General features: G+C 47.1%; 2 non-coding genes and 1 pseudogene across 2 annotated transcripts; all 3 read right to left on the bottom strand.

Moving 5' to 3' along the window:
- Nucleotides 1–7227: 7227 nt before the first annotated feature.
- On the bottom strand, nucleotides 7228–7417 carry LOC136574091 (U2 spliceosomal RNA). The gene has a single exon (XR_010786225.1). It is a non-coding gene; the product is annotated as a U2 spliceosomal RNA (small nuclear RNA).
- A 7718-nt stretch (nucleotides 7418–15135) lies between these two features.
- On the bottom strand, nucleotides 15136–15305 carry LOC136574167 (U2 spliceosomal RNA; annotated as a pseudogene).
- Nucleotides 15306–23244: 7939 nt separating this feature from the next.
- On the bottom strand, nucleotides 23245–23432 carry LOC136573846 (U2 spliceosomal RNA). Its single transcript, XR_010786064.1, has one exon. It is a non-coding gene; the product is annotated as a U2 spliceosomal RNA (small nuclear RNA).
- Nucleotides 23433–24668: the final 1236 nt, after the last annotated feature.

Here is a 24668-nt window from a genome sequence, read left to right as displayed (position 1 = left end):
GTCATCCAGGCGATATCTTTGTGCTCGTTGGTTAGATAAGGTGCGTGCACTCTCCTCCAGATGGAAGCGCATCTGCTGTAAGAAAAACTTAAAACAGGTGTCATTATCTCTCGCCTTTTGACTTCTAAAACCAACTTTCTTGCGTCTTTTAAAATCTCTGAGCGGAGAGAATCCAGGCAGTACAGTCTTATTATCCTCTCTAAGACGACATACTGTTTAGGCGAGAATATTAAAACCGGAGAGGTCAGTGGAAATGACACCCATTTCCGCTTCCTAAAAACATGTCCGGCCGCGTACCTTAAAAAGTAGGACCAGGTGTTATCTAAGGACATGGTTTTAAAACAGAGGCTAAAAAATTTTGAGTGCAAAAATAACTTAATCTCTGGAACGTTCTTACCTCCGAGGCCATGCGACTTGTACATAATTTGCCTACTGAGCTTCTCAAACTTTGAGCTCCACACAAACTGGAATAGCATTCTCTGCAGCTTCTTTGTGGTGACTTCATTTGGAGGGAAAACAATACTCAGGTACAGCATGATGGGGAGCAGGAGGGCCTTAATAATTAATACTTTCCCTTCTAGGGTCAGCTTCCTGAGCTTCCAGAAGTCGATCTTTTTCTGTATCTTCTCTCTGACAGCTTCCCAGCTTTGGACTCCTTCGTTTTATTTGTCAAATACTACACCTAAGATCGTGATTCCATCTGACTGCATCTTCAGGTTGGGGATGACCACATCCGACCAGTCTCCAATGGTGAAGCAACTGCTCTTATTTACATTCAACTTGAAAGCTGAGGCTTCACAAAAAAACTCAGTTATTCTTATGGCTCGCCTCAAAGCCGCTGGTGTGGTACAACAAATAGAGATGTCATCCATGTATCCTAGGACTTTGACTTCTTTCCCCTGGCCGCCAGGGATTGGCACACCTTTAATCACTTTATCCCTTCGGATCATCGATAATAAGGGTTCTATTGCACAGATGAATAAAATCGGTGACAAGGGGCAGCCTTGCTTGACCCCTGAACGCAGCTGGATCTCTTCTGTTAATGAGCCATTTATTAAAATTTTGCTAAAAGAGTCCTTATATAAGAGTGCAATCTGTTTGATAAAATTTTCAGGAAAATGCATTGCTCTTAAAACTGCCCATAAAAACCTATGTGAGACACGGTCAAAAGCCTTCTGAAAATCAAGTGACAAAAAGGCTACACTTTGCTTCCTGTCTTGTTGGTACCAGATGATGTCTCGGATGAGATTCAGGTGCTCATGTATTCCTCTTCCTGGTACTCCGCACACTTGGTCCGCATTAATGACTTTATTTAAAACCCCTTTAAAACGGTTTACTAAAACTTTAGACATTAGCTTATAGTCCACATTCAGCAGTGTGATGGGTCTCCAGTTCTCCAAACGGGTTCGGTCTCCCTTCTTGAACAAAATAGAAACAACTCCACTCCTCCAAGACAGGGGCAACACCTCACGTTTAAAGGCTTCTTTAAAAACTGCATGCAGATCAACGCTAAAAAAGTCCCAAAATGTTCTGTAGAATTCAACCGGTAAACCGTCAATACCCGGGGTTTTCCCATACGAGAGACTCTTAATAGCAGCATCCAACTCTGGCAAAGTGACTTCTGTGCAAAGTGTCTCTTGGTCTTCTTTCTCTAATTTGCCCTGCAAGGCACCCAGAGCATCCTCAGTGAAAGACCAGTCTATGCGTTTTTCATCAAAAAGCTCTTGATAAAACTCTTTTGCTTTGGTGAGCATGCCTCCTGACGATGTCTCACCTTCTAGTTCGGTAATCATTTCTTTGGTGGAAACAACTTTCTTGAAAAAAAAATCTAGAACATTTCTCGTCGCTCTCCATAGTTTTAACTTTAGAGTTATAGATCAGTTCTTTACCTCTGGAGTGAATTTCTTTAGTGATCTCTCTCTTTGTGTTGGCAATAATATCTTCCATATCCACTCCATTGGCCTTCAATTTGTAGCAGGTCTGCAGCTTGGTGCAGAGCCTTCTATGCCAGCTGATTTTCTCTCTTGCCCTGGTGATACTGGCTTTTACAAAAAACTGCTTAATCTCCTTTTTGCTTTGCTCCCACCAGTCCAGCAGGGAGGTGTAGCGGTCTTGCCTGTTCTTCAGCTTCTTGTAGAAAGCAATAAACTCCTCTCTGATGCTGGGGTCTTCTAGCAGTTGTGTGTTCAGTCTCCACACACCTCTGTCTCTACAGAGGCCAGGCAGTTCTAGTTGCGCAAGTACTAACTTGTGATCTGAGAATATGTTGGAGACCAAGTCCATTGACCTGGCGATAACTTGTTCTGTCCCACAGATTAAGTCGATGCGAGATTTCGAAGTCACGCTCTCCCAGGTATATCCTGGATCGCTCTTGTGCAGTACTCTCCAAATGTCTTTAAGTCTGAAGTCATCCAACAGGTCCTTAAGTTGTTTCTCTGTCTTGTCTTTTCTGGGCGCCTCAGCACCCCACCTCTTCTCCCCAGGCAGGACACAATTAAAATCGCCACAGATTATCAAAGGCAAAGAGCCTGGCAGGTAGTACTGTAGATCCTCAAATAGCTGGGATCGCTCCTCCTTCAATGGTGAGGCATAGATAGATAGCAGCCTGAACTCTACTCCCCGGAAGCTTACATTTAAGAGAAGGGCTCTTCCAGGAACGACCTGTAAAAAGGAATGGACTTTAAATTCATGGGACTTAAACAGAACTCCGATGCCTGTCGCTCTGTTCTCATTGTCTCCAGACCATATGGATGGTCCCAAAGTCCAGCTTTCTCTCAAATCCACATAGTTTGGGCTGTAGTCAATCCCACACTCTTGTAGGCATATAATATCACAGTTCATGGTGGACAAAAAAGAAAACAAGGCAGCCCTTCTTGTAGGACTCCTCAGGCTTCTCACATTTAGTGAGGCGATTCCAATGTTGCGGGCCATTTAGGAGGTCAGGCACTACTGCTGTCCGAGTCCGTCATAATCCCAGCTGTTCCAGGGCTCGAGACGTTCTCTGACGAATCGGAAAACCTGATGTTAGATGGGTCAGAAGGGGGTGGTTCCGCAGGGGGCTCAGGTAGTTGCAGCCTAGAAGGAACCGGTTTATAGAGGCGAGTGTCTGAAGTCTCAGTGGATGTTTCCCCCGGTTGTAAAGAGCTGGATTTTACCAGCACCTTCTTTGCAGTGTCTTGTCTTTTGTCAGCTACCTTTTTCCTTTTCCGCTGTACCTCCCACTCCATCTCGCCCTCCGTATCTTCGGTGTTGGGGCCCTCGGCAGCAGCAGAGGGGCTTTCAGCGGCTTCAACCTCAGACCCCCCTGCCCCTGGCACATCCCCCTCTGGATCATCGGACACCTTGGACCAGTCAACCGGAATTTTGGTATCATCAGTTAGGTCCTTTACAGGCTGTTCTTCAGGGACAACGCTAGCTGGTGATGCTTGCGCTTTAGATGTGCCCTCCAACACAGGGTGTTTTTTGAGCACATCCGCATACGATCGGCTGCTTTTTTTCAATGGACAGTCTTTAAAAGTATGCCCAGACACTTTGCAAATGTTGCAGACGATTGTGTTCTTACAGCTCATGGTAGCATGCCCTTTCCTGTAGCATTTCTTACAAACCGCTACCTCCTCCTTGCAGGTTTCATACACATGCCCGAACTCCATGCACTTTCTGCAGAATAAAGGCATTCCAGGGTAAAAGAGACGACCCCGATCCCTTCCAATCATAAAGCTTGATGGGGGGTGCCTCAAACCCTCGATTCCCTCCGGGCTCTGCTGGAATTTGACAAAGAACTTATATTTGCCAGTCCATAACTGCTCTGAATTCAGCACCTTATGAGAGAAACGTACCTCAGAGCAGTAGGTCCACAGAAAGCGGGTGATATCATCAAAGTCCACATATGGGTTGCTCATATGGACTACCAGAGGCTTCTCACCTCCAGAATAAAGCACCACAAAAGATAGTCCTTTTAGGTTCTCCTCGTGCAGGTTCGCATTAATCTGACAAAAGCAGTTCTGGCAAGCTGCTTCAGACTCCAGGGTAAGAATAAACCGTCCAGGCGAGTCTTGCAGGGCCAGAATATCCTCCCTCTTGATCTTCAACGTTTCCAGCAGGATCCTCCGTACGAAGAAACTTAGGGAGACCTTATCCCACACTTCATCAGCAATTTCAATCTTGAAAGAATTCTTCAGACGTAGATCACCGGTTTCCGCATAACGGATGGTAGCCGCCACGTTCTCCGACATCTTCAAAGGAATATAGCGATCGCCTTCCCAAGTATCTTCGCAAGTCCGCCCCCAATAGCAGCGAAGGGCTTAAGATGCACGAAGCACCGATGCCCCAAGGCCGAGGGTACGACAGGCTCAGAAACCTCTGACCAGACCACGTAGATCTTAGCCAAAAGGCCGAGAAGTGATAACCCGAAATAGGTTTCACCTGCAGCCCGGCCCGCCCAACTCCACTTCCAAGGCTTGAGGCAAAACGCTCAGCCTGCACTCTGGGCGCACCCACAATGCACCCAGGGAGATGGAAGAGTTTTGCATAGCCCCGCCCCACGCTTTCTCAACCGCGCCCTCCCCCCCTCAGTCCTTCCTCTTGCACCGTGCTCACGCATCCTAGGCTTGTAGAGCCTGCTGCTGCTGCTGCTGCAGGACTCGTCAGCTCCCTACAAAGGATGGTTAAGCCGGCGATGACACTAGAAGCAAGCACTAGTTTGTCTCTGAAGGTGCGTCGGTCGGTCGGTTGGAGGGATCTCTTCGGCCGGCCGCATTTCGAGTGGGGACGGATGGAAACTTTTTACCTGAAATGAGGGAAATTGGCTTCGGCCCCATAGGGCTTTATTGCCTTTCCCTGGGCCGGCATTAGTAGACCCTAGTAAGGAGAGTAATAGAACGGCATGGTCATCCGAAGAACTTAAAAACATACAGCAGGCCTTTTTTTCCCGCCATACATACATAACTACAGATTTTATATTTTTTTTACATATATATATATATATATATATATATATATATATATATATATATATCACACACACACAATCTTAAATCTATCTTTAATCTATATCTACAAAATCTATAATTCAGAAATAATCCATATCTATATTCTATGTAATTAATAAAGATAGATTAGATAGGATAGGATAGGATAGATAGACACATACATGCATACATACTGTATGCAAATGAGCCAGGTATTTGGAATGCTGATGATGTCACTCCCTTGTGATGTCATACATACATACTGTATGCAAATGAGCCAGCTGTTTGGAATGCTGATGATGTCACTCCCTTGTGATGTCATGAGCCAGGTGTATGGCAGGCTGATGTCACTCCATTGTGATGTCATCAATTTAGAAGCATAAATACCGGGCTTGGCAGCGATTTTAGTCAGTCTCTGCTGCAGCTGGGAGACGGGAGATGGTCTTTATCTCTACCAAGAAGCTGCAGAACTACCGGCAACTGCAAAACTACCGGTAACTGCAAAACTACCGGCAACTGCAAAACTACCGGCAACTGCAAAACTACCGGTAAGTGCAGAACTACCGGCAACTGCAGAACTACCGGTAACTGCAAAACTACCGGCAACTGCAGCATTTTTATTTTATTCAATGTAGGTTTTATTGGTTTCATGGAGGGGGGGGGAAACTTTTGCCTTATCTCAAAGCAATGTAAAAATAACTTTGACAATGAAACTTAATAAATAAATTTCGAGTTGAACTATATCATGTTTGTCTGTGATATTTTATAAGGTCTACAAACAGGGGAATGAGGGGAGGGTAAGAGGGGGAGCGGTAAGGGAGGGTAGGTATCTATGACACGGGAGAAAGAGAAAATAAAACAAAAAGGGGGGGGGGGCACTCCGGGATTGTTGTTTCTCTTTACGATTGTGGTTTAAACGTGTTACTCACATGTCCCTGTCTGTAACCACCTAGTAAATAGGGGTGAGCTCCGGGCATCTATCCATATCGCCCAGGTGTGATACAATTTATTATAGCCTGACGGCTCATCTAGAAGCCTCATTCTCTCCCTACGCTCTATTTCGTGGATCAGTTATTTTTAGCGGAGTGCATTTTTAATGCAGCACACAAGGGGGAGACAGCGGCCTACCAAAATCCAGTTGGCTGCTGCTGTGGCTTTCTTTTTTTTTAAAAAAAAGGTAGGTTCCGTTCTTCCATGGTGAGGAATAGGCAGGGAGGTTCCGTTTTTGCCAGCTGGGGAATGCTTATAGGCAAGGCCTTCTCCCTGCTGGTGCATGTAACGTCAGACCACGTTTCAGACATGCAGCAGCGGCAGCAGCAGCATTCATTCAGTCAGTGGCTCACAAACGAGCTCCGTGCAAGTTTACATTAAACAGACACATTTCTTTCTTTACTGTATTGACTGCGGTCTGTAATCGAGCGGTTGAACTGTTTCTGTGTCCATGCATTGAATAAAGCAATACATCCTTTTAAAGTAGACGTCCGTTCGTTGGAGTTCTTTGCTCCCCGGGTGTTGCTCCATCTGTAAGCGTTGGCCTGGATCCTCATGGACGGAATACTGCCCATCCCACGTGGAGCGTGTATCTCAGCCCGCGTGGAGCGCTGCAGTCCAATGAGGTATTCCGTGCTGCATAGCAAGCCTCGGGCCTGTGTGATTGGGGGTCCACTGCTGTCTGTCCACTCTGAAGCGCACATCCGGGGCCGGCCGCTTTTCGACTGCCAGCGACTGCAGGTCACTCACACAGGCTGGTTGGAATGGCCTAGCATTATCCTGATCCGGAGGTGTAACTTGAAGCTGCGGGGCCCCAGTACAAAGTCTGGGACTGGGCCCCCAAACTATAAAGCTTCATTGATAGCATTGGTTTACAATGTGGGGAAGAGAGACTTTATGGGCCCCCTAGGGCTCCGGGCCCCAGGTGCGACCGCACCCCCAGCACATACACCCATGACTCGAATACGTGGAGCATACAGATGCAGGCTGCCAGGATACGCTGTGCCTGCCCGATGTTTCCAACTTGGCTATTAGCGCAGCGGTAGGTACGAACTATAGAGTGCGGCTGACATATGAACTGGTGTGTGTTGTTTTGCTTCCAGTTGTACCTGTGCTGTGCACAGTGGATACAATGTTGCGAGCTCCACGGCAGCAGACGGGCTGAGTGTCAATCAAAGTGCTCGTTTGTTAGCAGCAGCAGCCGCCACAGCTGCGCTGCACCTCTTGCTCGCCAGTTTTGTTTTTCTGCTTTTGGAAACTGCTGTAGGAAAGGGGGTGCACCGGTCCTGGAGGTACTGCAATACCAGGTCAATGCGCGGAGTGGACAGAGCAAGCTCTTTTTCCAGCTCCCTGTTCTAAAAATCCATTTAATATATGGTCCCCAGATAGGGGACGTACCAGATATTAAACTGATAAGAACAGATTTTTTTTTTTTTTTTTATTTGTAAAATAAACTTTATTTGCACAAACAGGTTATTCAATCATTGTAAAACTGCAAAATACACTCAGATCACACAATAAAGAAGAATACTTATAACTTTACAAGGTGTTTCCATTTTTTGAATTTCCAGATCCCTTCGGCATCAGCTACTCCTCGCTTCTTTTTATCATATAAATAACACAGGTAAAGACGACTCAGGATCAGTCTGACACAATCATCTTCCTCCCAGCATTCCCTTTTATACACATAGATGTTTCGTGCGTCCCAGAGTACCTCTTTAATACATAACATTAACAACCATAAAACATGACTTTTGTCTTTTTTTGTAGCTCCTATACCAAAAAGCACGAAGGCAAATGATAGATATGTGAGCCCTGTGAGCTCTTTTATCAGGGCTTTCAGCTTTCCCAACACTCGCTGTGCAAAGCCGCAGTTCCAGAAGACATGTAGGATACTCTCTATCCCTCCACAGCTCTGCCGTGGGCACGCTTCACTGCGCACCAGGTCCCTCTTCTTCTGGACCTCTCTCACTGGTAAGGCCCCTTGCATGCTTAACCACATGATGTCATTTTGTCTGTTTGTCCCTTCCTCCCGAGAGAGGTTACCCCAGACTTTTTCTGCCTCTACATGTGTAAGTAAATCAATGTCTTCTGCCTGTTCTCCTCTCTTACAGATTTGTAGCACCTTCTTTTTGTTTCGTAGCTCGTTTTTGTTCAGACCAGTCAAATCATTCTCTTTAACAAACTTTTCCATTCGCACATACCAGGCTGGACAAGTAAACGCCACCGGCTGTGTCAGCCTCCTCTCACACCATTGTAACCTGCAGAGCAGCCATCCCCCAATGTATTTGGTCATGAACGCCACTTTAGTATCCCCTTGGATGAGTCTGAGTACGGTCACCATAAAGTTAATGGCCAAAAACAGTTGGACATTCGGGAAGCCTAAGCCACCGTTTTGTCTGGACTTTACCACTGTGGTTCTTTTCACTCTCTCCATTTTAACTCCCCATAGAAAGAGGAACAGGACTCTATTTATTTTCCTGAGCTGCATGTAGCTTGGTGGGAAAATGTTAGCTATGTAGAGCAGCATTGGTAAGATGACACATTTGATGATGAGTGTTTTACCTGTGAAGGTTAGCTCTCGCAGTTTCCAGAAGTCTAATTTTCTGTTTATTTTGTCTCTTACTTCTTCCCAATTCTCATGGCCATTCAAGCGTTCTTCAAACTTTATGCCTAATACTTTTATACTGTTGACCACTTTCACTCCCACATCTGCCACTTCACACTTTCCTCCAAAGCACTTCACCTCACATTTGTCCCAATTCACACGGAAGGCTGATGCCCCGCAGAAGATGTTTGTGTGCAGTTTAGCTCTGCTCAACTCTGCTTTATGCTCAGTCACTATGCAGACGTCATCCATGTAACCAAGAGCCTTCACAGCCTTCCCTCCACTGCCCGGTACCATCATTCCTCTCATAAACTTATCTCTCCGCAACATACAGAACAAGGGTTCCATAGCACAGATAAACACTAACGGGGATAACGGGCAGCCTTGTCTGACTCCCGAACAGACTCTAATCCTGTTAGTTACAAAGCCACGGAGTAGAATTTGGCTTCCAATCCCATCATAGAGGCTTCTGATAGCTCTTAAGAAACTAGATGGGAACCCCATCCTATCTAACACATTAAACAGAAAGGCATGAGAAAGCCGATCAAAGGCTTTCTCAAAATCTAAGGAGAGAACCATCACACTCCTGTCCCTCTGCATCCCATCCCAGAGGACATCTCGGAGCAGGCTTAGGTTACCTGCAATGGAGCGCTCAGGCACACCGCATACCTGATCCTCCTGAACTACCTGTGCTATCACCCTACTCATGCGACTGGCAAGCAACTTGGCGTACCCCTTGTAGTCCACATTAAGCAGGGTGATAGGCCTCCAATTACGCAAGTCTGATTTATCTCCTTTTTTAAAGATTAATACCACTAATCCCTCTTTCATACTTAACCCTATGTTACCTTCCCTCCACATCCACTGGTACAACTGCAGTATATCACTACCAACAATAGGCCAGAAGAACAAATAAAATTCCATCGGTAATCCATCCATCCCTGGGGTTTTATTCCGGGTCATGCTCTCAAATACCTTTCTCACCTCATCCTCTGTTATATCCCTCACCAATGGTGGTATATCCTCCTCTGCGATCCTGTCCGTAAGGGATCCGATCACCTCCCTCTCTAGACTTGCATCTCTCATCTTTTCACTATACAAGTCTCTATAGAAATCCTCAATTGCCTCTGCTACCTCCTCTCCCTTCAGCTCCTTCCCATCCATGTCCCTCACCACACTCACATCCGTTTTACTTTTGACTAACTTTTTAAAGAAAAACCGTGAACAACATTCATCCTTCTCCATTGTGTCCAACTTGGCCTGGAACATGATTTGCTTCCCTCTCTCCCGCAGACACTCATTCACCTTCTTCCTGGCATCACACAGCTCCTCATCCACATTCCCACCGGCCTCTCTTAGTTTATGCAGGACATTCAGTTTAGCATTCACTCTCGCATACATCTCTCTCTTCTTCGCAGCCATCCTGTAGCCTCTCTTCCTGAAGAAGACCCCAATCTTTCCTTTCACCCACTCCCACCAGGCCATGACACTCCCAAAGTCATTCTTCATTCTCTGCCATTCCTCATACACCTTCCTGAAGTCCTCATACACACTCTCATCCTCCAGCAGGCTCACATTCATTTTCCATACCCCTCTCCCATACCGCACGACATCCTCTAACTCACACACACACTTCAGGCACTCATGGTCAGAAAAATTAACCCTCTCCTGGCTGTAACTTTTAACATTAACAGTTTTAGAAACAAAGATGTAGTCTAAACGAGCGTGCACCCCGCCCCTGTCCGCATGATACGTGTCAGGTACGGGCTTCACCTTTGCTAATGCTACTACATCTAATAACTGGAGGTCAGATGTCATCTGGTTGAGCTGTTTGGCTGTCACATCCATTTTTTCTCCTTGGAGGTGACAGTTCAAATCTCCCACCAAAAAAACTGGCAAACGGCCTGGTAGGAACAGCTTTAGTTTTTCAAACAGCTCCTTGCGCTCGTTCTTATCTGGAGGGGCGTACACATTTATGACCCTGAATCGCACATTTCGGAATGTGACATAAGCCAGAAGACATCTGCCCTCCTCTATGACAACATATTTATCTATAACATAACTGTTGTTTGTAAACAAAATCCCCACGCCATCATTTTTGTTTTTTGTGGATGTTGACCACAGCGACTGGCCGTGCGGCCATTCCGAAGCTTTAGGTATAGAGGTCAAACCGCACTCCTGCAGGCAGAGAATGTCAGCAGACCGTGTGGACAGGTGCTCTAAAATAGCCGCACGTCTAGCTCTGCTACATATAACCCTTACATTTAGGGATAAAACTGATGAAATGAATGGTTATGAGGATAAAAACAATAACAGGAAAACAACCAACATTACAATACTTTCAGACATTAGGCATTTGCAAGGCACCAACAAACTGCTCAATTGCGTCGGTGTCCAGAAATGGGGAGGATGCCCCACTGCTGGGTGACAGCATGTCCTCCTCTAAGTCTGCCAGCACCTCAAAAGCATTGGTGCTTAAACAAACAGGGGGGCTGGCTGGGCTTTGGGCACAAGGTATGGAGCCCTCAGAGGAGTTTGTAGCACTAGGTGCAGTTTTCATCCTTTTGGATTTGCTTCTTTGCACCAACGCCCAAGAGTCCTCCTCCCCCTCCTGCCTCTTAGGTGCAAGTCCTGGCATAATGCCAGCAGTAGGGGAGCACACAGTTCCTGGAATCACAGAGTTTGTAGAGGAAGGCAAAGACAGTTCCATACTCACAGTACCTGTGTCAGGGATGATGGTGGTGCAGTCATCTGTATCCTCATCATGCTGGGGTTGGGCAGCTGCAGACACTTGTAGCTGGGAGGCCGTGGCTGCCTGATGATCGGCTGTAGTAACTCCCAGGGGGGCAGCAGGGGGGGCACTCTGTGCAGCAGGCTCAGCGCTGGAGACCTCAGAGGGCAAACTCTGAGGTACAGGAACTCCCATCAGGTTTATCTCTGCTGTGGTTACTGTTGTAATCCCTGGCTGTTCTGGCTGGAGTCCTGAGGTGGACGCTTGATCTTGTGCAGTGGTCTGAAACAGCGGCGGCAAGCGACAGACGGCCTCATCCATAGGCATCAATTCTTCCGGTTCATTAACCCCAGTGTCCAGACCACTTTCAAAGAAAACAGGTCCTCTTCCAGTGCGAGCCGCATCAGCATAACTGCGGCTCGTCATTAGTCCCTTGGGGCAGTTCCTTGCCAGGTGTAAAATAGAGCCACACAGGTCACATTTGCGAGGCTTAGGGCACTGGCCAGCCTCATGGCCCTGTACTCCACAATTCCTGCAGCAGCGGCCATTAGGACAGAAGTCTTGTGTGTGTCCAAACTGCAAACACAGCCTGCAGTAGCGGGGCTGGCCTGGGTAGGTCAAGTATCCCCTGTTGCCTCCCAGGGAGAAGGAGGATGGTGGGTGCTTTACTCCTCCGATGCCATTAGGGTCTGTGCGAAAACGCACCCAGAAACGCAGCTTGCCATTAGGGATCCCAAAAGCATTCTTCAGCTTCACTCCTCCACGCACATTGCTGCAGTATCTCTGTAGGAACGCCACCACATGAGAGAGCTCAGTGAAGGGGTTAAATAGATGCAGAGTCACTGGCTTCTCATCCATCTGGAACAGTGGCAGCAGGATGAAGTCGCTCAGCTTCCCTTCTTCTTTCAGCAGCTTGCAGCGTTCAAAGATGTTCAGGCAGAAACTGTTTGTCTCAAAAGAGACATCAAACAGCCCTTTGCCGGTGTGGTCTTGCAGGCAGAAGATCTCAGCAGCTTTCAGCTTCAGTGCTTCAAAGAGGACTTCCTGGACGAAGGTTCCCAGCTCCACTCTTCTGCAGGAATCTGGCTTAACCAGAAAGCGGATGGTGTTCCGTATAGCCTGAGGCTCCATTTCACCACTCCAAGCGATCCTCTTCTCCGATCTTAGCCAAAAGGCCGAGAAGCGATAACCCGAAATAGGTTTCACCTGCAGCCCAGCCCGCCCAACTCCACTTCCAAGGCTTGAGGCAACACGCTCAGCCGGCATTCCGGGCGCACCCACAATGCACCCAGGGAGATGGAAGAGTTTTGCATAGCCCCGCCTCACGCCTTCTCAACCGCGCCCTCCCCCCCTCAGTCCTTCCTCTTGCACCGTGCTCACGCATCCTAGGCTTGTAGAGCCTGCTGCTGCTGCTGCTGCCGGACTCGTCACCTCCCTACCCAGGATGGTTAAGCCGGCGATGACACTAGAAGCAAGCACTAGTTTGTCTCTGAAGGTGCGTCGGCCGGTCGGTTGGAGGGATCTCTTCGGCTGGCCGCATTTCGAGTGGGGACGGATGGAAACTTTTTACCTAAAATGAGGGAAATTGGCTTCGGCCCCATAGGGCTTTATTGCCTTCCCCTGGGCCGGCATTAGTAGACCCTAGTAAGGAGAATAATAGAACGGCATGGTCATCCGAAGAACTTAAAAACATACAGCAGGCCTTTTTTTCCCGCCATACATACATAACTACAGATTTTATATTTTTTTTTACATATATATAAACAATCTTAAATCTATCTTTAATCTATATCTACAAAATCTATAATTCAGAAATAATCCATATCTATATTCTACATAATTAATAAAGATAGATTAGATAGGATAGATAGACACATACATGCATACATACTGTATGCAAATGAGCCAGGTATTTGGAAGGCTGATGATGTCACTCCATTGTGATGTCATGAGCCAGGTGTATGGCAGGCTGATGTCACTCCATTGTGATGTCATCAATTTAGAAGCATTAATACCGGGCTTGGCAGCCATTTTAGTCAGTCTCTGCTGCAGCTGGGAGACGGGAGATGGTCTTTATTTCCACCAAGAAGCTGCAAAACTACCGGCAACTGCAAAACTACCGGTAACTGCAGAACTACCGGTAACTGCATCATTTTTATTTTATTCAATATAGGTTTTATTGCCTTCATGGAGGGGGGGGGGGGGAAACTTTTGCCTTATCTCAAAGCAATGGAAAAATAACTTTGACAATGAAACTTAATAAATCAATTTCGAGTTGAACTATATCATGTTTGTCTGTGATATTTTATAAGGTCTACAAACAGGGGAATGAGGGGGGGGGTAAGAGGGGGAGCGGTAAGGGAGGGTAGGTATCTATGACACGGGAGAAAGAGAAAATAAAACAAAAAGGGGGGGGGGGGGCGCTCCGGGATTGTTGTTTCTCTTTACGATTGTGGTTTAAACATGTTACTCACATGTCCCTGTCTGTAACCACCTAGTAAATAGGGGAGAGCTCCGGGCATCTATCCATATCGCCCAGGTGTGATACAATTTATTATAGCCTGACGGCTCATCTAGAAGCCTCATTCTCTCCCTACGCTCTATTTCGTGGATCATTGTTATTTTTAGTGGAGTGCATTTTTAATGCAGCACACAAGGGGGAGACAGCGGCCTACCAAAATCTAGTTGGCTGCTGCTGTGGTTTTTTTTTTAAATTATTTTTCTACAAAAGGTAGGTTCCGTTCTTCCATGGTGAGGAATAGGCAGGGAGGTTCCGTTTTTGCCAGCTGGGGAATGCTTATAGGCAAGGCCTTATCCCTGCTGGTGCATGTAACGGCAGACCAAGTTTCAGACATGCAGCAGCGGCAGCATTCAGTCAGTCAGTGGCTCACAAACGAGATCCGTGCAAGTTTACAGTAAACAGACATTTCTTTCTTTACTGTATTGACTGCGGTCTTTAGCGAGCGGTTGAACTGTTTCTGTGTCCATGCATTGAATAAAGCAATACATCCTTTTAAAGTAGACGTCCGTTCGTTGGAGTTCTTTGCTCCCTGGGTGTTGCTCCATCTGTAAGCGTTGGCCTGGATCCTCATGGACGGAATACTGCCCATCCCACGTGGAGCGTGTATCTCAGCCCGCGTTGAGCGCTGCAGTCCAATGAGGTATTCCGTGCTGCATAGCAAGCCTCGGGCCTGTGTGATTGGGGGTCCGCTGCTGTCTGTCCACTCTGAAGCGCGCATCCGGGGCCGGCCGGGCGGACGCTTTTGACTACCAGCGACTGCATGCAGGTCACTCACACAGGCTGGTTGGAATGGCCTAGCATTATCCTGATCCGGAGGTGTAACTTGAAGCTGCGGGGCCCCAGTACAAAGTCTGGGACTGGGCCCCCAAACTATAAAGCTTCATTGATAGCATTGGTTTACAATGTGGGGAAGAGAGACTTTATGGGCCCCCTAGGGCTCCGGGCCCCAGGTGCGACCGCACCCCCTGCACATACACCCATGACCCGAATACGTGGAGCATACAGACGCAGGCTGCCAGGATACGCTGTGCCTGCCCGATGTTTCCAACTTGGCTATTAGCGCAGCGGTAGGTACGAACTATAGAGTGCGGCTGCCATATGAACTGGTGTGTGTGTGTTTTGCTTCCAGTTGTACCTGTGCTGTGCACACTCTGGCAGACGCAGCTGCTCAGTGGATACAATGTTGCGAGCTCCACGGCAGCAGACGGGCTGAGTGTCAATCAAAGTGCTCGTTTGTTAGCAGCAGAAGCAGCCACAGCTGCGCTGCACCTCTTGCTCGTCAGTGTTATTTTTCTGCTTTTGGAAACTGCTGTAGGAAAGGGGGTGCACCGGTCCTGGAGGTACTGCAATACCAGGTCAATGCGCGGAGTGGACAGAGCAAGCTCTTTTTCCAGCTCCCTGTTCTAAAAATCCATTTAATATATGGTCCCCAGATAGGGGACGTACCAGATATTAAACTGATAAAAAAAATAAAATAAAAAAATCTGTTCTTATTTGTAAAATAAACTTTATTTGCACAAACAGGTTATTCAATCATTGTAAATCTGCAAATTACACTCAAATCACACAAGAAAGAAGAATACTTATAACTTTAAAAGGTGTTTCCATTTTTTGAACTTCCAGATCCCTTCGGCATCAGCTACTCCTCGCTTCTTTTTATCATATAAATAACACAGGTAAAGACGACTCAGGATCAGTCTGACACAATCATCTTCCTCCCAGCATTCCCTTTTATACACATAGATGTTTCGTGCGTCCCAGAGTACCTCTTTAATACATAACATTAACAACCATAAAACATGACTTTTGTCTTTATTCGTGACTCCTATACCAAAAAGCACGAAGGCAAATGATAGATATGTAAGCCCTGTGAGCTCTTTTATCAGGGCTTTCAGCTTTCCCAACACTCGCTGTGCAAAGCCGCAGTTCCAGAAGACATGTAGGATGCTCTCTATCCCTCCACAGCTCTGTCGTGGGCATGTTTCACTGCGCACCAGGTCCCTCTTCTTCTGGACCTCTCTCACAGGTAAAGCCCCTTGCATGCTTAACCACATGATGTCATTTTGTCTGTTTGTCCCTTCCTCCCGAGAGAGGTTACCCCAGACTTTTTCTGCCTCTACATGTGTCAGTAAGTCAATGTCTTCTGCCTGTTCTCCTCTCTTACAGATTTGTAGCACCTTCTTTTTGTTTCGTAGCTCGTTTTTGTTCAGACCAGTCAAATCATTCTCTTTCACAAACTTTTCCATTCGCACATACCAGGCTGGACAAGTAAACGCCACCGGCTGTGTCAGCCTCCTCTCACACCATTGTAACCTGCAGAGCAGCCACCCCCCAATGTATTTGGTCATGAACGCCACTTTAGTATCCCCTTGGATGAGTCTGAGTACGGTCATCATAAAGTTAATCGCCAAATACAGTTGGACATCCGGGAAGCCTAAGCCACCGTTTTGTCTGGACTTTACCACTGTGGTTCTTTTCACTCTCTCCATTTTGACTCCCCATAAAAAGAGGAACAGGACTCTATTTATTTTCCTGAGCTCCATGTAGCTTGGTGGGAAAATGTTAGCTATGTAGAGCAGCATTGGTAAGATGACACATTTGATGATGAGTGTTTTACCTGTGAAGGTTAGCTCTCGCAGTTTCCAGAAGTCTAATTTTCTGTTTATTTTGTCTCTTACTTCTTCCCAATTCTCATGGCCATCCAAGCGTTCTTCAAACTTTATGCCTAATACTTTTATACTGTTGACCACTTTCACTCCCACATCTGCCACTTCACACTTTCCTCCAAAGCACTTCACCTCACATTTGTCCCAATTCACACGGAAGGCTGATGCCCCGCAGAAGATGTTTGTATGCAGTTTAGCTCTGGTCAGCTCTGCTTTATGCTCAGTCACTATGCAGACGTCATCCATGTAACCAAGAGCCTTCACAGCCTTCCCTCCACTGCCCGGTACCATCATTCCTCTCATAAACTTATCTCTCCGCAACATACAGAACAAGGGTTCCATAGCACAAATAAATACTAACGGGGATAACGGGCAGCCTTGTCTGACTCCCGAACAGACTCTAATCCTGTTAGTTACAAAGCCACGGAGTAGAATTTGGCTTCCAATCCCATCATAGAGGCTTCTGATAGCTCTTAAGAAACTAGATGGGAACCCCATCCTATCTGAGACATTAAACAGAAAGGCATGAGAAAGCCGATCAAAGGCTTTCTCAAAATCTAAGGAGAGAACCATCACACTCCTGTCCCTCTGCATCCCATCCCAGAGGACATCTCGGAGCAGGCTCAGGTTACCTGCAATGGAGCGCTCAGGCACACCACATACCTGATCCTCCTGAACTACCTGGGCTATCACCCTACTCATGCGACTGGCAAGCAACTTGGCGTACCCCTTGTAGTCCACATTAAGCAGGGTGATAGGCCTCCAATTACGCAAGTCTGATTTATCTCCTTTTTTAAAGATTAATACCACTAATCCCTCTTTCATACTTAACCCTATGTTACCTTCCCTCCACATCCACTGGTACAACTGCAGTATATCACTACCAACAATAGGCCAGAAGAACAAATAAAATTCCATCGGTAATCCATCCATTCCTGGGGTTTTATTCCGTGTCATGCTCTCAAATACCTTTCTCACCTCATCCTCTGTTATATCCATCACTAATGGTGGTATATCCTCCTCTGCGATCCTGTCCGTAAGGGATCCGATCACCTCCCTCTCTAGACTTGCATCTCTCATCTTTTCACTATACAAGTCTCTATAGAAATCCTCAATTGCCTCTGCTACCTCCTCTCCCTTCAGCTCCTTCCCATCCATGTCCCTCACCACACTCACATCCGTTTTACTTTTGACTAACTTTTTAAAGAAAAACCGTGAGCAACATTCATCCTTCTCCATTGTGTCCAACTTGGCCTGGAACATGATTTGCTTCCCTCTCTCCCGCAGACACTCATTCACCTTCTTCCTGGCATCACACAGCTCCTCATCCACATTCACACCGGCCTCCCTTAGTTTATGCAGCACATTCAGTTTAGCATTCACTCTCGCATACATCTCTCTCTTCTTCGCAGCCACCCTGTAGCCTCTTTTCCTGAAGAAGACCCCAATCTTTCCTTTCACCCACTCCCACCAGGCCATGACACTCCCAAAGTCATTCTTCATTCTCTGCCATTCCTCATACACCTTCCTGAAGTCCTCATACACACTCTCATCCTCCAGCAGGCTCACATTGATTTTCCATACACCTCTCCCATACCGCACGACATCCTCTAACTCACACACACACTTCAGGCACTCATGGTCTGAAAAATTAACCCTCTCCTGGCTGTAACTTTTAACATTAACAGTTTTAGAAACAAAGATGTAGTCTAAACGAGCGTGCACCCCGCCCCTGTCCGCATGATACGTGTCAGGTACGGGCTTCACCTTTGCTAATGCTACTACATCTAATAACTGGAGGTCAGATGTCATCTGGTTGAGCTGTTTGGCTGTCACATCCATTTTTTCTCCTTGGAGGTGACAGTTCAAATCTCCCACCAAAAAAACTGGCAAACGGCCTGGTAGGAACAACTTTAGTTTTTCAAACAGCTCCTTGCGCTCGTTCTTATCTGGAGGGGCGTACACATTTATGACCCTGAATCGCACATTTCGGAATGTGACATAAGCCAGAAGACATCTGCCCTCCTCTATGACAACATATTTATCTATAACATAACTGTTGTTTGTAAACAAAATCCCCACGCCATCATTTTTGTTTTTTGTGGATGTTGACCACAGCGACTGGCCGTGCGGCCATTCCGAAGCTTTAGGTATAGAGGTCAAACCACACTCCTGCAGGCAGAGAATGTCAGCAGACCGTGTAGACAGGTGCTCTAAAATAGCCGCACGTCTAGCTCTGCTACATATAACCCTTACATTTAGGGATAAAACTGATGAAATGAATGGTTATGAGGATAAAAACAATAACAGGAAAACAACCAACATTACAATACTTTCAGACATTAGGCATTTGCAAGGCACCAACAAACTGCTCAATTGCGTCGGTGTCCAGAAATGGGGAGGATGCCCCACTGCTGGGGGACAGCATGTCCTCCTCTAAGTCTGCCAGCACCTCAAAAGCATTGGTGCTTAAACAAACAGGGGGGCTGGCTGGGCTTTGAGCACAAGGTATGGAGCCCTCAGAGGAGTTTGTAGCACTAGGTGCAGTTTTCATCCTTTTAGATTTGCTTCTTTGCACCAAAGCCCAAGAGTCCTCCTCCCCCTCCTGCCTCTTAGGTGCAAGTCCTGGCATAATGCCAGCAGTGGGGGAGCACACAGTTCCTGGAATCACAGAGTTTGTAGAGGAAGGCAAAGACAGTTCCATACTCACAGTACCTGTGTCAGGGATGATGGTGGTGCTGTCATCTGTATCCTCATCATGCTGGGGTTGGGCAGCTGCAGACACTTGTAGCTGGGAGGCCATGGCTGCCTGATGATTGGCTGTAGTAACTCCCAGGGGGGGACTCTGTGCAGCAGGCTCAGCGCTGGAGACCTCAGAGGGCAAACTCTGAGGTACAGGAACTCCCATCGGGTTTACCTCTGCTGCGGTTGCTGTTGTAATCCCTGGCTGTTCTGGCTGGAGTCCTGAGGTGGACGCTTGATTTTGTGCAGTGGTCTGAAACAGCGGCGGCAAGCGACAGACGGCCTCATCCACAGGCATCAATTCTTCCGGTTCATTAACCCCAGTGTCCAGACCACTTTCAAAGAAAACAGGTCCTCTTCCAGAGCGAGCCGCATCAGCATAACTGCGGCTCGTCATTAGTCCCTTGGGGCAGTTCCTTGCCAAGTGTAAAATAGAGCCACACAGGTCACATTTGCGAGGCTTAGGGCACTGGCCAGCCTCATGGCCCTGTACTCCACAATTCCTGCAGCAGCGGCCATTAGGACAGAAGTCTTGTGTGTGTCCAAACTGCAAACACAGCCTGCAGTACCGGGGCTGGCCTGGGTAGGTCAAGTATCCCCTGTTGCCTCCCAGGGAGAAGGAGGATGGTGGGTGCTTTACTCCTCCGATGCCATTAGGGTCTGTGCGAAAACGCACCCAGAAACGCAGCTTGCCATTAGGGATCCAAAAAGCATTCTTCAGCTTCACTCCTCCACGCACATTGCTGCAGTATCTCTGTAGGAACGCCACCACATGAGAGAGCTCAGTGAAGGGGTTAAATAGATGCAGAGTCACTGGCTTCTCATCCATCTGGAACAGTGGCAGCAGGATGAAGTCGCTCAGCTTCCCTTCTTCTTTCAGCAGTTTGCAGCGTTCAAAGATGTTCAGGCAGAAACTGTTTGTCTCAAAAGAGACATCAAACAGCCCTTTGCCGGTGTGGTCTTGCAGGCAGAAGATCTCAGCAGCTTTCAGCTTCAGTGCTTCAAAGAGGACTTCCTGGACGAAGGTTCCCAGCTCCACTCTTCTGCAGGAATCTGGCTTAACCAGAAAGCGGATGGTGTTCCGTATAGCCTGAGGCTCCATTTCACCACTCCAAGCGATCCTCTTCTCCGATCTTAGCCAAAAGGCCGAGAAGCGATAACCCGAAATAGGTTTCACCTGCAGCCCCCGGCCCGCCCAACTCCACTTCCAAGGCTTGAGGCAACACGCTCAGCCTGCACTCTGGGCGCACCCACAATGCACCCAGGGAGATGGAAGAGTTTTGCATAGCCCCGCCCCACGCCTTCTCAACCGCGCCCTCCCCCCCTCAGTCCTTCCTCTTGCACCGTGCTCACGCATCCTAGACTTGTAGAGCCTGCTGCTGCTGCTGCAGGACTCGTCACCTCCCTACCCAGGATGGTTAAGCCGGCGATGACACTAGAAGCAAGCACTAGTTTGTCTCTGAAGGTGCGTCGGCCGGTCGGTTGGAGGGATCTCTTCGGCCGGCCGCATTTCGAGTGGGGACGGATGGAAACTTTTTACCTGAAATGAGGGAAATTGGCTTCGGCCCCATAGGGCTTTATTGCCTTTCCCTGGGCCGGCATTAGTAGACCCTAGTAAGGAGAGTAATAGAACGGCATGGTCATCCGAAGAACTTAAAAACATACAGCAGGCCTTTTTTTCCCGCCATACATACATAACTACAGATTATATATTTTTTTTACATATATATATATATCACACACACACAATCTTAAATCTATCTTTAATCTATATCTACAAAATCTATAATTCAGAAATAATCCATATCTATATTCTATGTAATTAATAAAGATAGATTAGATAGGATAGGATAGGATAGATAGACACATACATGCATACATACTGTATGCAAATGAGCCAGGTATTTGGAATGCTGATGATGTCACTCCCTTGTGATGTCATACATACATACTGTATGCAAATGAGCCAGGTGTTTGGAATGCTGATGATGTCACTCCCTTGTGATGTCATACATACATACTGTATGCAAATGAGCCAGCTGTTTGGAATGCTGATGATGTCACTCCCTTGTGATGTCATGAGCCAGGTGTATGGCAGGCTGATGTCACTCCATTGTGATGTCATCAATTTAGAAGCATAAATACCGGGCTTGGCAGCGATTTTAATCAGTCTCTGCTGCAGCTGGGAGACGGGAGATGGTCTTTATCTCTACCAAGAAGCTGCAGAACAACCGGCAACTGCAAAACTACCGGCAACTGCAAAACTACCGGCAACTGCAAAACTACCGGCAACTGCAAAACTACCGGTAAGTGCAGAACTACCGGCAACTGCAGAACTACCGGTAACTGCAAAACTACCGGCAACTGCAGCATTTTTATTTTATTCAATGTAGGTTTTATTGGTTTCATGGAGGGGGGGGGAAACTTTTGCCTTATCTCAAAGCAATGTAAAAATAACTTTGACAATGAAACTTAATAAATAAATTTCGAGTTGAACTATATCATGTTTGTCTGTGATATTTTATAAGGTCTACAAACAGGGGAATGAGGGGAGGGTAAGAGGGGGAGCGGTAAGGGAGGGTAGGTATCTATGACACGGGAGAAAGAGAAAATAAAACAAAAAGGGGGGGGGGGGGCACTCCGGGATTGTTGTTTCTCTTTACGATTGTGGTTTAAACGTGTTACTCACATGTCCCTGTCTGTAACCACCTAGTAAATAGGGGTGAGCTCCGGGCATCTATCCATATCGCCCAGGTGTGATACAATTTATCATAGCCTGACGGCTCATCTAGAAGCCTCATTCTCTCCCTACGCTCTATTTCGTGGATCAGTTATTTTTAGCGGAGTGCATTTTTAATGCAGCACACAAGGGGGAGACAGCGGCCTACCAAAATCTAGTTGGCTGCTGCTGTGGCTTTCTTTTTTTTAAAAAAAAGGTAGGTTCCGTTCTTCCACGGTGAGGAATAGGCAGGGAGGTTCCGTTTTTGCCAGCTGGGGAATGCTTATAGGCAAGGCCTTATCCCTGCTGGTGCATGTAACGTCAGACCACGTTTCAGACATGCAGCAGCGGCAGCAGCAGCATTCATTCAGTCAGTGGCTCACAAACGAGCTCCGTGCAAGTTTACATTAAACAGACACATTTCTTTCTTTACTGTATTGACTGCGGTCTTTAGCGAGCGGTTGAACTGTTTCTGTGTCCATGCATTGAATAAAGCAATACATCCTTTTAAAGTAGACGGCCGTTCGTTGGAGTTCTTTGCTCCCCGGGTGTTGCTCCATCTGTAAGCGTTGGCCTGGATCCTCATGGACGGAATACTTGCCCATCCCACGTGGAGCGTGTATCTCAGCCCGCGTGGAGCGCTGCAGTCCAATGAGGTATTCCGTGCTGCATAGCAAGCCTCGGGCCTGTGTGATTGGGGGTCCGCTGCTGTCTGTCCACTCTGAAGCGCGCATCCGGGGCCGGCCGCTTTTCGACTGCCAGCGACTGCAGGTCACTCACACAGGCTGGTTGGAATGGCCTAGCATTATCCTGATCCGGAGGTGTAACTTGAAGCTGCGGGGCCCCAGTACAAAGTCTGGGACTGGGCCCCCAAACTATAAAGCTTCATTGATAGCATTGGTTTACAATGTGGGGAAGAGAGACTTTATGGGCCCCCTAGGGCTCCGGGCCCCAGGTGCGACCGCACCCCCAGCACATACACCCATGACCCGAATACGTGGAGCATACAGATGCAGGCTGCCAGGATACGCTGTGCCTGCCCGATGTTTCCAACTTGGCTATTAGCGCAGCGGTAGGTACGAACTATAGAGTGCGGCTGGCATATGAACTGGTGTGTGTTGTTTTGCTTCCAGTTGTACCTGTGCTGTGCACAGTGGATACAATGTTGCGAGCTCCACGGCAGCAGACGGGCTGAGTGTCAATCAAAGTGCTTATATGTTAGCAGCAGCAGCCGCCACAGCTGCGCTGCACCTCTTGCTCGCCAGTTTTGTTTTTCTGCTTTTGGAAACTGCTGTAGGAAAGGGGGTGCACCGGTCCTGGAGGTACTGCAATACCAGGTCAATGCGCGGAGTGGACAGAGCAAGCTCTTTTTCCAGCTCCCTGTTCTAAAAATCCATTTAATATATGGTCCCCAGATAGGGGACGTATCAGATATTAAACTGATAAGAACAGATTTTTTTTTTTTTTAATTATAAATAAAACAGCTTTATTTACATACATAACAATACTTCATCACATTAATACATAAACTAATCATTAGAAGTTTAAAGGAAAAATCATGACAGGTTAACAATTTGTTTCCATTTCAGCACCTTCCACAACCCCTCCGCATCACCCCTGTTTTCTTTTTGTCCCACAAATAAATAATATACATTTTCCCCAACACCATTCGCACGCTGTCCCTCGCATTCAGATCCTTCCGCTTAAACACATATACGTTCCTCACATCCCACAACACTTCCTTCACGCACGCCAAGAACAGCCACAACAGTCTCTCCTTCACACTGTTACTCACTCCGAGACCAAACATGACTAATTCATAGCATATGAAATTTACACCCGTTATTTCACGGCATAACGTCCCTAACCTTCGCAGTACATTCTGCGCATAGTCGCAATTCCAAAAAACATGCATCACACTCTCACATCCACCGCACCCCTCTCTCGGACATCTCTCACTCCTCACCAAACCTCTCACACGCTGGAACTCTCGCACCGGTAACACACCATGCAGACTCTGCCATACAATCTCACTCTGCCTATTACTCATCCCTTCCATCCGCACCTTCTTCCACACGCTCTCCACATCCGCTCCTCGCACAGAATTAATGTCAGACACCACATCCTTGCTCTCAATGATCTTCCGCACCATCCGCTTGCTCTTCAGCACGCTCACCTCATATTCACTCAACTCAAACTTCACCACAAAGCTCACAACCCATTCATACCACTTTGGAATCTCAAAAGCTACCGGCATACGTAAATCACGCTTACACCACTTCATTCGCACAAAAAGTCTTCCAGCCAAGTACCTCGCCATACACGCCCCTTTCGCATCTTTCTGAATCAGACAACAAAAAAACTAACATGTTTAAACCAAAGTAAGTTTCCAAATTTGGGAAGCCCATTCCTCCCTGCCTCCAACTCTTCACCACAACCTCTCTCCTCAAACGCTCCATTTTTGACCCCCAAAAAAACACAAACAAAACTCTATTAAGTCTTCTGATGTTCATATAACTGGGTGGAAAAACCATCGCCAAATACAGAAAAATGGGCAGAATTACGCTTTTAATCACCAGGATCTTACCTATAGCTGTAAGACCTCTGAGCTTCCAAAAATTTAACCGATTTTCTACTTTCTGCTTCACATCCACCCAACTTTCCTTTCCATCCAGATTCTCATTAAAATTAACCCCTAACACTTTAATTGCACCAGTAACGTTT

This window comes from Eleutherodactylus coqui, chromosome 7, assembly GCF_035609145.1.
Source record: "Eleutherodactylus coqui strain aEleCoq1 chromosome 7, aEleCoq1.hap1, whole genome shotgun sequence".
Classification (NCBI taxonomy): Eukaryota; Metazoa; Chordata; class Amphibia; order Anura; family Eleutherodactylidae; genus Eleutherodactylus; species Eleutherodactylus coqui.
This window is presented reverse-complemented; position numbering and strand designations above follow the sequence as displayed.